Source organism: Oncorhynchus mykiss, chromosome 19 (assembly GCF_013265735.2).
Source record: "Oncorhynchus mykiss isolate Arlee chromosome 19, USDA_OmykA_1.1, whole genome shotgun sequence".
NCBI classification, from domain to species: domain Eukaryota; kingdom Metazoa; phylum Chordata; class Actinopteri; order Salmoniformes; family Salmonidae; genus Oncorhynchus; species Oncorhynchus mykiss.
The window spans coordinates 48,902,281-48,915,984 of NC_048583.1; positions in this window are offsets into that span (position 1 = coordinate 48,902,281).

A 13,704-nucleotide genomic window follows, 5' to 3' on the forward strand; every position below is an offset into this window, starting at 1 on the left:
TTTTTTTTGTTGCTGTGACACTGTCTGTGATTTATTTAGAATTCAAGGCACACATAACCAGTATGGCTACCACTGCATTCTGCAGCGATAAGCCATCCCATCTGGTTTGTGCTTAGTGGGACTATCATTTGTTTTCAACAATAGTAAATAATACAGTATTATCCGCAACAAAAACACTGTTGTAAATACTACAGTAGTGTCCGCAAAAACACTACAGTCCACAAAAACACTACTTTACTTGTCACGCCCTGATCGGTTTCACCTGTCCTTGTGCTTGTCTCCACCCCCTCCAGGTGTCACCCATCTTCCCCATTATACCCTATGTTTTCTGTCTGTCTGTGGGAGTTCGTTTTGTTTTGTACTGAACATGTGGAGAGAAGCATCAGTCATGAGCCTGTGGTCTGCTTAGCCATGTACTGACCATGTGGAGAGATGCATCAGTCATGAGCCTGTGGTCTGCTTAGCCATGTACTGAACATGTAGAGAGAAGCATCAGTCATGAGCCTGTGGTCTGCTTAGCCATGTACTGAACATGTGGATAGAAGCATCAGTCATGAGCCTGTGGTCTGCTTAGCCATGTACTGACCATGTGGAGAGAAGCATCAGTCATGAGACTGTGGTCTGCTTAGCCATGTACTGACCATGCCTGACTCAACACTTGGCACAGAGCCATTGGTCCAATATTGTCAATGCTCCAAGAACCCCCTAAGTGATCTATGCTGGAACTCTGACATGCAGGAGGCTAGAGAGAGAGAGAGTCAGAGGAAGGGCCTCATATATTAAGGGCTCCAGTTCAGTACGTAGCCTACGCTATGCACAGAGTATAAATAAAGGTGGTTTTGCTCCTTTTATTACATTACCATTTAAATAGCATTATATCTGCTAGAGTAACTGACTGGCACACACCTCCCCTCATTTAGCCTGGAACAGGACTTAAAATATCTACAGTGCAAAAGGCCCACGACCTTCAGATTTGGCAACATCATTGTACCTCAGTATTACGTAATAGATCAATACAAGGCCAATACAGGGCCATACAGGGCCAATACTGGGCCAATACAGGGAGCACTAGGCATCAGAGCAGTATATCATCTCTTCACCAATAAATACCATAAACACATGCGTACAAAGTAGGCTTTAGTTTGAGAGCCCTTGACAATAACAAGAGCAACAGCTAGCTATGAGAACAACATCTGATCCAGGAAAAGAAGCACCCTCTCTAAGAAAAGCAAATCGATAGAGCAGTTTAATTATCCATCTCCCAAAGGTTAAACACACTCTCCCCGGAAATACTGGCCTTTCATCACTAAGGGGGGGAATTGTGTCCTAACACCCAGGGGATAAGCGATGGTCCAGGTGATGGTCCAGGTGAGTGATGGTCCAGGTGATGGTCCAGGTGATGGTCGAGGCCAGGGATTGGCAACTGGCGGCTTGAAGGCCCTCGGATCCCCCCCTTCCCAGTCATCTTACTGTTGCCAGGTAGAATAGCAGAATGCACAAAGTGGAATTCAAAATGTGGTTGTGCATCAACACTTTTCCTCTTGTTATGTCAGTCACTGCTAGTCAGTCAATTAGCCCATGTCAGCAAATTTGTTTGCTTGTTATCATGGTTGAATTACCGGCCGGGGGCCCCCCATTGTGTCACTCAGATATATGGTATTAAAACTGCAAACATTTATTTGCAATCTATGGCAAAATGTGTAGAATTGCAGGAAATGAGCTGTAAAACAGCTAATTTTCCTCTCCGCCCCATGGCAAAATGAGTAGAATTGCATGAAATGAGTTCTAAAATAGCTAAATCTTCTCTCCTCTCCATGGCAAAATGTGTAGAATCAGCAAACTTGCTTTAAAAACGGCAACATGTCTCCACTGTCAAGAGGGGGGCCACTAAAATCTTTGCTCGCTATGCAGCCCCTCATGATGAGCTCAGATTTTTTGTGACCCCCACCCCCATCAAAGTTGCCCATTCCTGGTCCAGGCTATTAGATTGGAGTGAGAGCTGATGGACAGCTACACGGCCAGGGCAGAAGAGCTGTGATGGCCAGGGCCTGATTATCTACACTCGCCTCTCCCCTCACAGATGCTCAGGTCAATCTGTTAGACAGCCAGGGATCCGACAGACAATCTTTTTCACTGACACGGCTTGACCGCCCTCTCCAGCCCATCCCAACGCCCCGTGACAGAAAACATTATTAGGCCTTTCACAAGCAGAAAGAGAGAGAGGTCTGGAAGGTAATAAGTGGAAAGAGAGGAGAAAGCAAAAGGCTCTGGGAGAATATGTGGGGTTGTGGAGGTGCTGAGTCAGCTTGTCACAGATCATACAGACGACAGGTCTACAAAAAGGCAGTTCTCACACTAATCAATGAGATGATATAGGGCCATTGTCAAGTGAACCTCTGCTGCAGACATGACTGTGCTTCTCAAACAGAAACACTTATTGAGGTACTGTTAGTTACTTATGTGATAATTAACTAATATGATTTAAGATAATTATTTCAATTGTTGATGCTTAGTAGAGTGCTGAATATGAAAAGAGGAAGAGGAAGAGAGAGAGAGAGAGAGAGAGAGAGAGAGAGAGAGAGAGAGAGAGAGAGAGAGAGAGAGAGAGAACATTGTTGGGTGGGTGTTGCACTGTATTGGCTGGCTATGCCGGAGCCTGAGGCACATCCTGTTGCTCTGCCCATTGTGTTGTGTTGGTCCACAGAGCTGCCAGCTCAGTGAGGATGTGAGTGAAGACAGATAGCCAGCCACAGCCTGCTGGGCTTGAACAGCGTGCTGGAGCAATCAGAGCAGCACCCCACCATCTCTGGGTTAGCAGCACTGGGGCTAGAGCTAGATTAGACCAGAGGTACTACTACTACCGCTGCTAATGCCGCAGTGGGCTTTTTTAGTGGGAAGAGAGCAGCTGCATAACAGAACATCAATGAGTAGAGAGAGAGTGTGTGGGAAAGTGAGGGTGTGTGAGAGAGAAACTATGTATGAGAGAGAGACAGACTCAGATAGAGAGACAGAGAGAGAGAGGGGGGGGGGGGGGATACACATTTGAGACTGAGAGTCTAAGAAGACAGCCTTTGTATAGCCAATGTGGCCCATAATCCTGCAATGGCCACCTAACACACAAACCTATCAGACCTTTCACCATTAATCCCTCCAAAAGAGATTAGGTCCAGTGTCCCTGAGTAAAATTTCCCTTTTTCTCTTTCCAACAATCTCCTTCCATTTTGCAGAAGAACTCCACAGTCAGGAGCCAAGGGGACTCTTACTTTCCTTTCCTACCATGAGATTAACTTAGCCAGATAAGCGGGGCAGCAGAATGCTTGAATACTTATCAGTGTGGCGCAGCGAATTAGCAGCGTAATGAAGAAGCCATCGTCTTATCGGTGCTGTGCTCAGTGTTCTGTGGTATGGAACTGTCCTTCTATATGTCAGTCAAACAGGGAGCAGAATGAAGGGGAACCAAATCTCTGAAGTGACAGAATCACTGTTCCTCTTCAACTACTCCTCCTATGGAATAGAGAAAAGAGTCCATTTTGATATCATGACTAAAGCCTCAAAACCTCTCACTGTAGCCATAGAAACTGGTATCTTTTATCACAGAAAGACATGAGGAAAGATCCTGTCTCTGAAAGCCCACTTCAGGATCAGAATGTCCAGCTGAACACTCCAATTCCATCACAGCAAAATCCCTGTTCACCTGTTCCACCACACTTCTCTAATGTGATGCTTCTCTCTCTGTGTCTTCATCTATCTGTTTATCTCTCTCTACCTCTCCCCGTCTCTCTCTCTATCGCTCTCTCTCTCCTGGGTGTAACGGTAATGACTTGGGAGATTGAGGTGATACAGGCAGTCAGTCGGGTTCAGATCCTTGTCTACTTTTCAAAGTAAACCAAAACATTAGAAGCACAAAGCCAATCAGCATGTTAAATGATTTGTTGTGATGTTAATCTGAGCTGTACAGCTCCTGTGCTGATTATACCTGGTAGAAGCAATTGCCACATATCTCAGTAAATGATGTTCTGTATCGAAAGCATGTAAGAGGATAAAGAGAGCTCCACTTTTTTCTGTTTCAAATTCAACTCCTAATTCAATTCATGATTGTTCAATTAATTTGCATGAATGGATGGTCGTGATTGGGAGACTAGTGTTCAGCACTGGATAATTAACATACAAACAAATGCACATAGTGCACATGGACACACACGCGCACAAACACACACTCAAACTCACACAAACAGTTTGAAAAGGTTGCTGTTGGCTGAACAAAAAATATAATCGCAACATGCAACAATTTCAAAGATTTTACTGAATTGCAGTTCATATAAGGAAGTCAGTCAATTTAAATAAATTCATTAGGCCCTAATCTATGGATTTCACATGACTGGGAACACAGATGCGCATCTTTTGGTCACATACAGTGCCTTGCGAAAGTATTCGGCCCCCTTGAACTTTGCGACCTTTTGCCACATTTCAGGCTTCAAACATAAAGATATAAAACTGTATTTTTTTGTGAAGAATCAACAACAAGTGGGACACAATCATGAAGTGGAACGACATTTATTGGATATTTCAAACTTTTTTAACAAATCAAAAACTGAAAAATTGGGCGTGCAAAATTATTCAGCCCCCTTAAGTTAATACTTTGTAGCGCCACCTTTTGCTGCGATTACAGCTGTAAGTCGCTTGGGGTATGTCTCTATCAGTTTTGCACATCGAGAGACTGACATTTTTTCCCATTCCTCCTTGCAAAACAGCTCGAGCTCAGTGAGGTTGGATGGAGAGCATTTGTGAACAGCAGTTTTCAGTTCTTTCCACAGATTCTCGATTGGATTCAGGTCTGGACTTTGACTTGGCCATTCTAACACCTGGATATGTTTATTTTTGAACCATTCCATTGTAGATTTTGCTTTATGTTTTGGATCATTGTCTTGTTGGAAGACAAATCTCCGTCCCAGTCTCAGGTCTTTTGCATTCCATCAGGTTTTCTTCCAGAATGGTCCTGTATTTGGCTCCATCCATCTTCCCATCAATTTTAACCATCTTCCCTGTCCCTGCTGAAGAAAAGCAGGCCCAAACCATGATGCTGCCACCACCATGTTTGACAGTGGGGATGGTGTGTTCATGGTGATGAGCTGTGTTGCTTTTAGGCCAAACATAACGTTTTGCATTGTTGCCAAAAAGTTCAATTTTGGTTTCATCTGACCAGAGCACCTTCTTCCACATGTTTGGTGTGTCTCCCAGGTGGCTTGTGGCAAACTTTAAACGACACTTTTTATGGATATCTTTAAGAAATGGCTTTCTTCTTGCCACTCTTCCATAAAGGCCAGATTTATGCAATATACGACTGATTGTTGTCCTATGGACAGAGTCTCCCACCTCAGCTGTAGATCTCTGCAGTTCATCCAGAGTGATCATGGGCCTCTTGGCTGCATCTCTGATCAGTCTTCTCCTTGTATGAGCTGAAAGTTTAGAGGGACGGCCAGGTCTTGGTAGATTTGCAGTGGTCTGATACTCCTTCCATTTCAAAATTAGCGCTTGCACAGTGCTCCTTGGGATGTTTAAAGCTTGGGAAATCTTTTTGTATCCAAATCCGGCTTTAAACTTCTTCACAACAGTATCTCGGACCTGCCTGGTGTGTTCCTTGTTCTTCATGATGCTCTCTGCGCTTTTAAAGGACCTCTGAGACTATCACAGTGCAGGTGCATTTATACGGAGACTTGATTACACATAGGTGGATTGTATTTATCATCATTAGTCATTTAGGTCAACATTGGATCATTCAGAGATCCTCACTGAACTTCTGGAGAGAGTTTGCTGCACTGAAAGTAAAGGGGCTGAATAATTTTGCACGCCCAATTTTTCAGTTTTTGATTTGTTAAAAAAGTTTGAAATATCCAATAAATGTCGTTCCACTTCATGATTGTGTCCCACTTGTTGTTGATTCTTCACAAAAAAATACAGTTTTATATCTTTATGTTTGAAGCCTGAAATGTGGCAAAAGGTCGCAAAGTTCAAGGGGGCCGAGTACTTTCGCAAGGCACTGTATACCTTTTTAAAAAAGCAGGGACATGGATCAGACAACCAGTCAATATCTGGTGTGACTACCATTTGCCTCATGCAGTGTGACACATCTCCTTCACATAGAGTTGATCAGGCTGTTGATTGTGGCCTGTGGACTGTTGTCCCACTCCTCTTCAATGGCTGTGCGATATTGCTAAATATTGGCGGGAACTGGAACACGATGTCGTACACGTCGATCCAGAGCATCCCAAACATGCTCAACGGGTGACATGTCTGGTGAGTATGCAGGCCATGGAAGAACTGGGATATTTTAATCTTCCAGGAATTGTGTACAGATCATTACGACATGGGGCAGGGCATTATCATACTGAAACATGAGGTGATGGAGGTGGAGGAATGGCACAACAATGGGCCTCAGGATCTCGTCACGGTATCTCTGTGCATTCAAATTGCCATCATACCTTAGCTTATGCCTGCCCATACCATAACCCTACCGCCACCATGGGGAACTCTGTTCACAACGTTAACATCAGAGAACAGCTCTCCCACACGACGCCATACATGCTGTCTGCCATCTGCCCGGTACAGTTGAAACCGGGATTCATCCGTGAAAAGCACACTTCTCCAGTGTGCCAGTGGTCATCAAAGGTAAGTATTTGCCCACTGAAGTTGGTCAGGATTCCAAACTGCAGTCAGGTCAAGACCTGGTTGAGGATGGCGTGCACACAGATGAGCTTCTCTGAGATGGTTTCTGACAGTTTGTGCAGAAATTATTTGATTGTACAAACCCACAGTTTCATCAGCTTCCCGGGTGGCTGGACTCTGGCCTGTCTGGACTCTTGGCCTGGCCTGGCGTGGTTTGACATGTTCTGCATTTGTGAGGCCGGTTGGACGTACTGACAAATTCTCTAAAACAACGTTGGAGGCAGTTTATGGTAGAGAAATAAACATGAAATGATCTGGAAACAGCTCTGGTGGACATTCCTTCAGTCATCATGCCAATTTGCACACTCCTTCAAAACTTAAGACATCTATGGCATTAAGTTTTGTGACAAAACTGCACATTTTAGAGTGGCCTTTTATTGTCCCCAGTACAAGATCATGCTGTTTAATCCGTTTCTTGATATGCCACACCTGTCAGGTGGATGGATTATCTTGGCAAAGGAGAAATGCTCACTAACAGGAATGTAAACAAATTTGTGCACAAAATTAGAGAAATAAGCATTTTTTGTGCATATGGATAATTTCTGTGAACTTTTATTTCAGCTCATGAAACATGGGACCAACACTTTACATGTTGCATTTATATTTTTGTTCAGTGTAATTAGTGTAAGTGGCTGTTTCAGAGGCAGTGAAATGAAAGGACTGCTACTGACCCTGGCCCAGAAAACACTCACAACGCAGCCAAAAAAGGACTACTCGCTGTCGCTGGACCACCAAAATGTTCAGAACTGAAAATGGGACTTGATGAGAGTGTACTGATGATCCTTGTAATCCCATACAGCTCAACAAGGTTTACTGACTACAATGATGTGACAGTTCTTTATCACATCTAAAACATGGTTATCACTGTTCAATAACCCCTGAAATGTTGTATTTGACTGAGAGAAAGAGTGGTTTGCTGGAGCTAGTAAAGGTCATGTATCAGATAGGTACTCAGGTCAGGCAGTCAGCATCTGTGTAGGGCCCTTTGAATAGAGCCACACACAGCCTGAAAGTCTCTAGGTTCCATCTCTAGTAACTCACTCAAGCCACATGATTCAACTAATCATTCAATGGACTGAGCTGATTTAGTTTCCCTCCCCAGGAAATGCTGTGGTGATAGGATGGGAGGAGAGCTGGGAAACCTGGCATCTCCTGGAGGACCGGACTGGACATGACAAAAGTTTGCTTTTGGGCCAAAAGGTTTTCCTGAAAGGTTTTTCCTTTTGTGTTTGATCTCTGTTCCCCGTGGAGTAAAATGGTATAAGACAGGTCAGTTTAGTCAGAGTTTTTCCTGGTAAGGTGATATGGTCAGGAAAAACAACTATCATGTTTCTGTCCTTTCCCACAAGGGGAACACCAATGAACACAGACAGCTAGCTGCAATGTTCCTGTTACATAGATGGGAGGGTGTTAGGGGATGGAGCTCCCGGGGTATAGTTGGCCGGGTGCTGCATTTATACTGCCTGTTATCAACAGCAGTATGGAAATCAACTCTTCAACATGTATCATTATTAAGGTCCCGTCTCTCTCCCCACATCCATCAATGATTTATATCTTCTTCTGTCCTTATCCATTCCCCCACTTCTCTCTCTCTGAAGGAAGCATTTTACAGGTGAAGTCTCAACAGGCTCAGCATGAACCCTGGTGAGGTGATGAGAAATACTACTCCATGTCAGACCACTCAGTGAGAGTATGAGAGACATGGAGTGTAGTGTGTGTGTGTGTGTGTGTGTGTGTGTGTGTGTGTGTGTGTGTGTGTGTGTGTGTGTGTTGCGTATGACTATGAGAGGAGAGAGAGAAAGTAGGGGGTGAGAGTGGGACCAACGAGAGAGGGTGAGGGAGATACGCAAGGAGAAAAACAAAGACAGTCTGAGCCACTGCCACAACAGCTAGCTCCATCCACAATGCTGTAACCCAGCCCCTCAGAGAGAGAGAGCGTCTGTGCTGCCACAACAGTTAGCTCCATCCACAATGCTGTAACCCAGCCCCTCAGAGAGAGAGAGCGTCTGTGCTGCCACAACAGCTAGCTCCATCCACAATGCTGTAACCCAGCCCCTCAGAGAGAGAGAGCGTCTGTGCTGCCACAACACCTAGCTCCATCCACAATGCTGTAACCCAGCCCCTCAGAGAGAGAGAGCGTCTGTGCTGCCACAACAGCTAGCTCCATCCACAATGCTGTAACCCAGCCCCTCAGAGAGAGAGAGTGTCTGTGCTGCCACAACAGCTAGCTCCATCCACAATGCTGTAACCCAGCCCCTCAGAGAGAGAGCGTCTTTGCTGCCACAACAGCTAGCTCCATCCACAATGCTGTAACCCAGCCCCTCAGAGAGAGAGAGAGAGAGCGTCTTTGCTGCCACAACAGCTAGCTCCATCCACAATGCTGTAACCCAGCCCCTCAGAGAGAGAGAGAGAGAGCGTCTTTGCTGCCACAACAGCTAGCTCCATCCACAATGCTGTAACCCAGCCCCTCAGAGAGAGAGAGCGTCTGTGCTGCCACAACACCCGGTGGAGGAGCTGCAATAATCCTGCCATCATCCATCCCCCCATCAGCAGAGGCTCATACACACACACACACACACACACACACACGCACGCACGCACGCACGCACACACCCACACACGCACAGTCTTGTCACTCCTCACAGCCCTGAGTTAGGGGTTGCTTAGTAACAGAAGGTTAATGACAACATAGATCTCAGTGTTAGTCAGCGCCTGAAGCCACAACACAGAGAAATGTCAAAATTACAGTCAGAGTGAGGCGAGGTGAAGTGAGGCACTTTAGTACTCCATCACTTCACAGGTGTGAGATGTCTCAAAGACATGTGTCCAAGTTGGTGTTGCCTTCACAGTATGGCTCTCTCTTCAATGGAGTTAGCTACATAACAGTGGACAATTTGCTGGCTGGGGTTTTCAGCATTGCGTTTATTGCAAGCCAGAATGAACAAGATACTGTATATTAACCATAAGAACCATATTTTGCAAAGCCCATTAAGATACCTGGCAGCCACATGTTGCCATCTCTCAGAGTATCATTATAATTTACCAGGACTGACTCAACCCAAGGATAAACTACTCATCTGCAAAAGGACTACTGCAATGTTCGGAGAAAACCTGTGCTCGTAAATTGGGCAGGTATGAAATATTTGTATATATTACGAGAGAATGATACTGTTTTACAACCTCATATCAACAAAGTCAGAGAGTTTATTACGGCAACATTCAACGACTCAGTGGCTCCATTCAAATACACACCATCATCCTACTTTGGCTTCAAAGTTAGCATAGGATAATAATCAACGTTAGCATCACGCCATCTCTGTCGGCCAATGACACTTTGACGACCTCCCAGACATTACCACATAATGTAGAGACATCTGTCCAATGACTGCAGAGTCACAGAGCCATCATCAGCCACTGTGGATAACACTGCATCAGACTATTACTCGTTATGCTTCTGTTGTCTATATGGGATCAGCATCATCAGAATTAGAGTTGGAGGGTCTAATATTGTAGCATCTCCTGCTCTTCTATTGGAGTCAATTAAAGTCCTTGTGACATCATTGGCAGCCTGATTAGCATATTTACCACTATAGGTCCCCAGGGAAGCGGCTGCCTCGTCACATCACACTGCATCACACAGCCTTGTGATTGCCCTCTAATGGTTGTCCTTCAGACGAAACCTTTGAAACGACACTTTCATATGTACACACTGCAAATTAATCAGATTAGGCCTCCAACTTTTTTCCTTAATTGACCAAATCATCATCATTAAAACACCACTGTTTTAGATCATGCAGAGAGGAGCTAATTAATGGATTCCCCATACTCATTAGGAGGATAACATAATGCTAAACATTACAAAATATAATATTTATCATTTGCAGGTGTGTGTATCTGTAAAACCCATAGAGAATTCAGAATGGACAAATATTTATGTGTGTATCGATAATCTAACTTTAATGACATGCAGAAAGTTGTAGTATGTGTCTGTGTTCGTGCGTGTGTGCATGCATGTGTTTCCTGATTCGCAATCGTCATGGTGATCTCATCTCAGAGGAGAGGTAGATGAATTGGTGCGGCAGAATTAATTCAGGACGAGAAGTGAGCAGAGGCATGGTTATGATGGACTAATGTTGTTTTGCTTGAATTAACAGGGAATATATGAAACACGCTGCAAATCTGTTTCACTCGCTGGTCAATTTAATACAATTTAATACCTAATTATGTTTCACTTGTCATAGTTTATGCTGCTTGGATTTGAACAATGTGAGGTGGGGATTAAATTGATGTCGGCCCCTTGCTCAGTGCTTAGAATGTTAATGGCTATGTTTGGGGTATTAGATAGTTGATAGATAATAACTCATTAACTTATCTCTACCCCCCCCCCCCCCCCCCCCAACAACTTTAGCGTGCATCATCATCTTTTCTCAGCTCTAGGCTTCCATCGCTGTCACAGAATAATATAAGCAGGGAACACCGGAAGAAGAATGATCAAGTCATTAACACAGTGAGTTATTGGAATGTTTGTTCATGTGTCAATTAATCCCATAAGAGATGGGTTGAAAACTGGCGATTTGACACAAAAATAATCATTCATTAATTCATTCATAAGCAGTGTCACGCCCTGGTCTTAGTATTTTGTGTTTTCTTTATTATTTTGGTCAGGCCAAGGTGTGACATGGGTTATTTATGTGGTGTGTTTTGTCTTGGTTTTTTTTGTAGGTTATGGGATTGTGGTATAGTATAGTAGTCTAGGAAAGTCTTTGGTTGCCTGGAGTGGTTCTCAATCAGAGGCAGGTGTTTATCGTTGTCTCTGATTGGGAACCATATTTAGGCAGTCATATTCTTTGAGTGTTTCGTGGGTGATTGTTCCTGTCTCTGTGTTTGTTTGCACCAGATAGGGCTGGTTTGGTTTTTCACGTTACGTTTAGTGGTTTTTGTATTGTTCGTTATTATCTTTATTAAAGATGTATCGAGATAACCACGCTGCATTTTGGTCCTCCTCTCCTTCGACGGAAGAAAACCTTAACAAGCAGCTTAAAGTTAAATCATTGATTACACATGTGCCTCGATTACATTTACAGGGGTTAAACAGGCCTGAAGATATACTGTATGAGAATATAAAACAAACTAATGGTTTGAAATGTAATTCAAGTATTTCTTTTTTCTTAGTCCCCTGACATTGATAACATGTTCTGTGAAGTCATGTGACTAGTGGCCCTCGGGGCCCCTAAGGTTAATCCCAAAGGTCATAAAGGACTTGACCTTTTCTAGCACTTTACTAATTCCTTCTCCTGACTCCCCAATTCACATAAGTTACATAACCGACTTTAACCTATCCCCAGTGGGCCATTTATATACTCTTTAAGAGCAGCAGCTTGAACCTCAGCTCTCCAGTACTCAGGAGAAATTTAGAGAATGCTCTAATCAATCACATCTCTGCATCTGAGGGGAGAGGAGGAGAGGATGGAGGGCCAAAGAGAGGAGGACTCCCACCCTTCTGTTTTCATTAAAAACAGATGTTATCTAGAACCTAAAAGGGTGCTTCAGCTGTCCCCACAGGAGAACCCTTTGAAGAACCCTTTTTGGTTCCAGGTAGAACCCTTTTAGGTTCCATGTAAAACCCTTTCCACACAGGTTTCTACATGGAACACAAAAGGTTTTCTTCCTGGAAACAAACAGGGTTCTACGTGGAACCAAAATAGGTTATCCTATGGGGACAGCCGAAGAACCATTTTGGAACCCTTTTTTCTAAGAGTGTACAACACTGATATGGGAAACATCCAGTCCCCCAGAGTGCAGTGCCACAGCAATAATCCCTGGTTAACTCATACAAGGCATTGTCGAACTCAATGAAGCCACTGAAAAATGAAAATTCAAACCTCCTATATGAGATAGAAACACAAGGTGTAGGAGGGAGATTTTCCTTCCTCTAGTCATTCCTGTGCTGCATTGATCAAAATACAACCTAACTTCTAGCAGTGCTGCAGCGCTGCAGACTGAGCTCCCTTTTGATTCACCCTCCCACTCATTGCCATAGCAGGTTTTGCTGGGCTAGACAGCGGCAGAGGACTCAATGCAAACACACTCTCTCAGTAGGAGCTGGTTTGGTAGAAATACTGTATGTTCCTCCATGCATTCAAATCAAATCAAATTGTATTTGTCACATGCACCGAATATAACAGGTTTAGACCTTACTGTGAAATACTTACTTACAAGCCCTTAACCAACAATGAAGTTCAAGACAAAATATTTACAAAATAAACTAAAGTAAAAAATAAAAAGTAACACAATCAAATAATAACGGGGCTAAATACAGGGGGTACTGGTGTCGAGTCAATGTGCGGGGGTACAGGTTAGTTGAGATAATTTGTACATTTGTTCATATTGTTAGAACATTTTTCATGCATAAACAATAACAACATCCCAAAACAACAAAATATAACTAATATTTACATGTTCTGTGGGTCTACCTCCCAGACAGTGTAATTTAATTGTGGGAGACCATCTTACTGTATGCTCTTGCCCCACCAGGCAATTTGTAGGTAGGGCTAAAGTGACTACGGGTAGATGATAAACAGCGAGTAGCAATAGTGTAAAAACAAATTGGGGCAGGAGTATTAATGTAAATAGTCTGGGTGGTCATTTGATTAATTGTTCAGCAATTGGGGGTAGAAGAGGTTGACGAGGCTTTTGGACCTAGACATGACGCTCCAGTACCGCTTGCCATGCGGTAGCAAAGAGAAATGTCTATGACTTGGGTGACTGGAGTCTTTGACAATTTTTTGGGCCTTCCTCTGACACCGCCTAGTATATAGGTCCTGTAGCGCCATGCCGTGATGCAACCGGTCAGGATGCTCTCGATGGTGCAGCTGTAGAACCTTTTGAGGATCTTGGGACCCATACCAAATCTTTTCAGTCTCCTGAGGGGAAAAAGGTGTTGTCGTGTCCTCCTCACAACTGTCTTGGTGTGTTTGGACT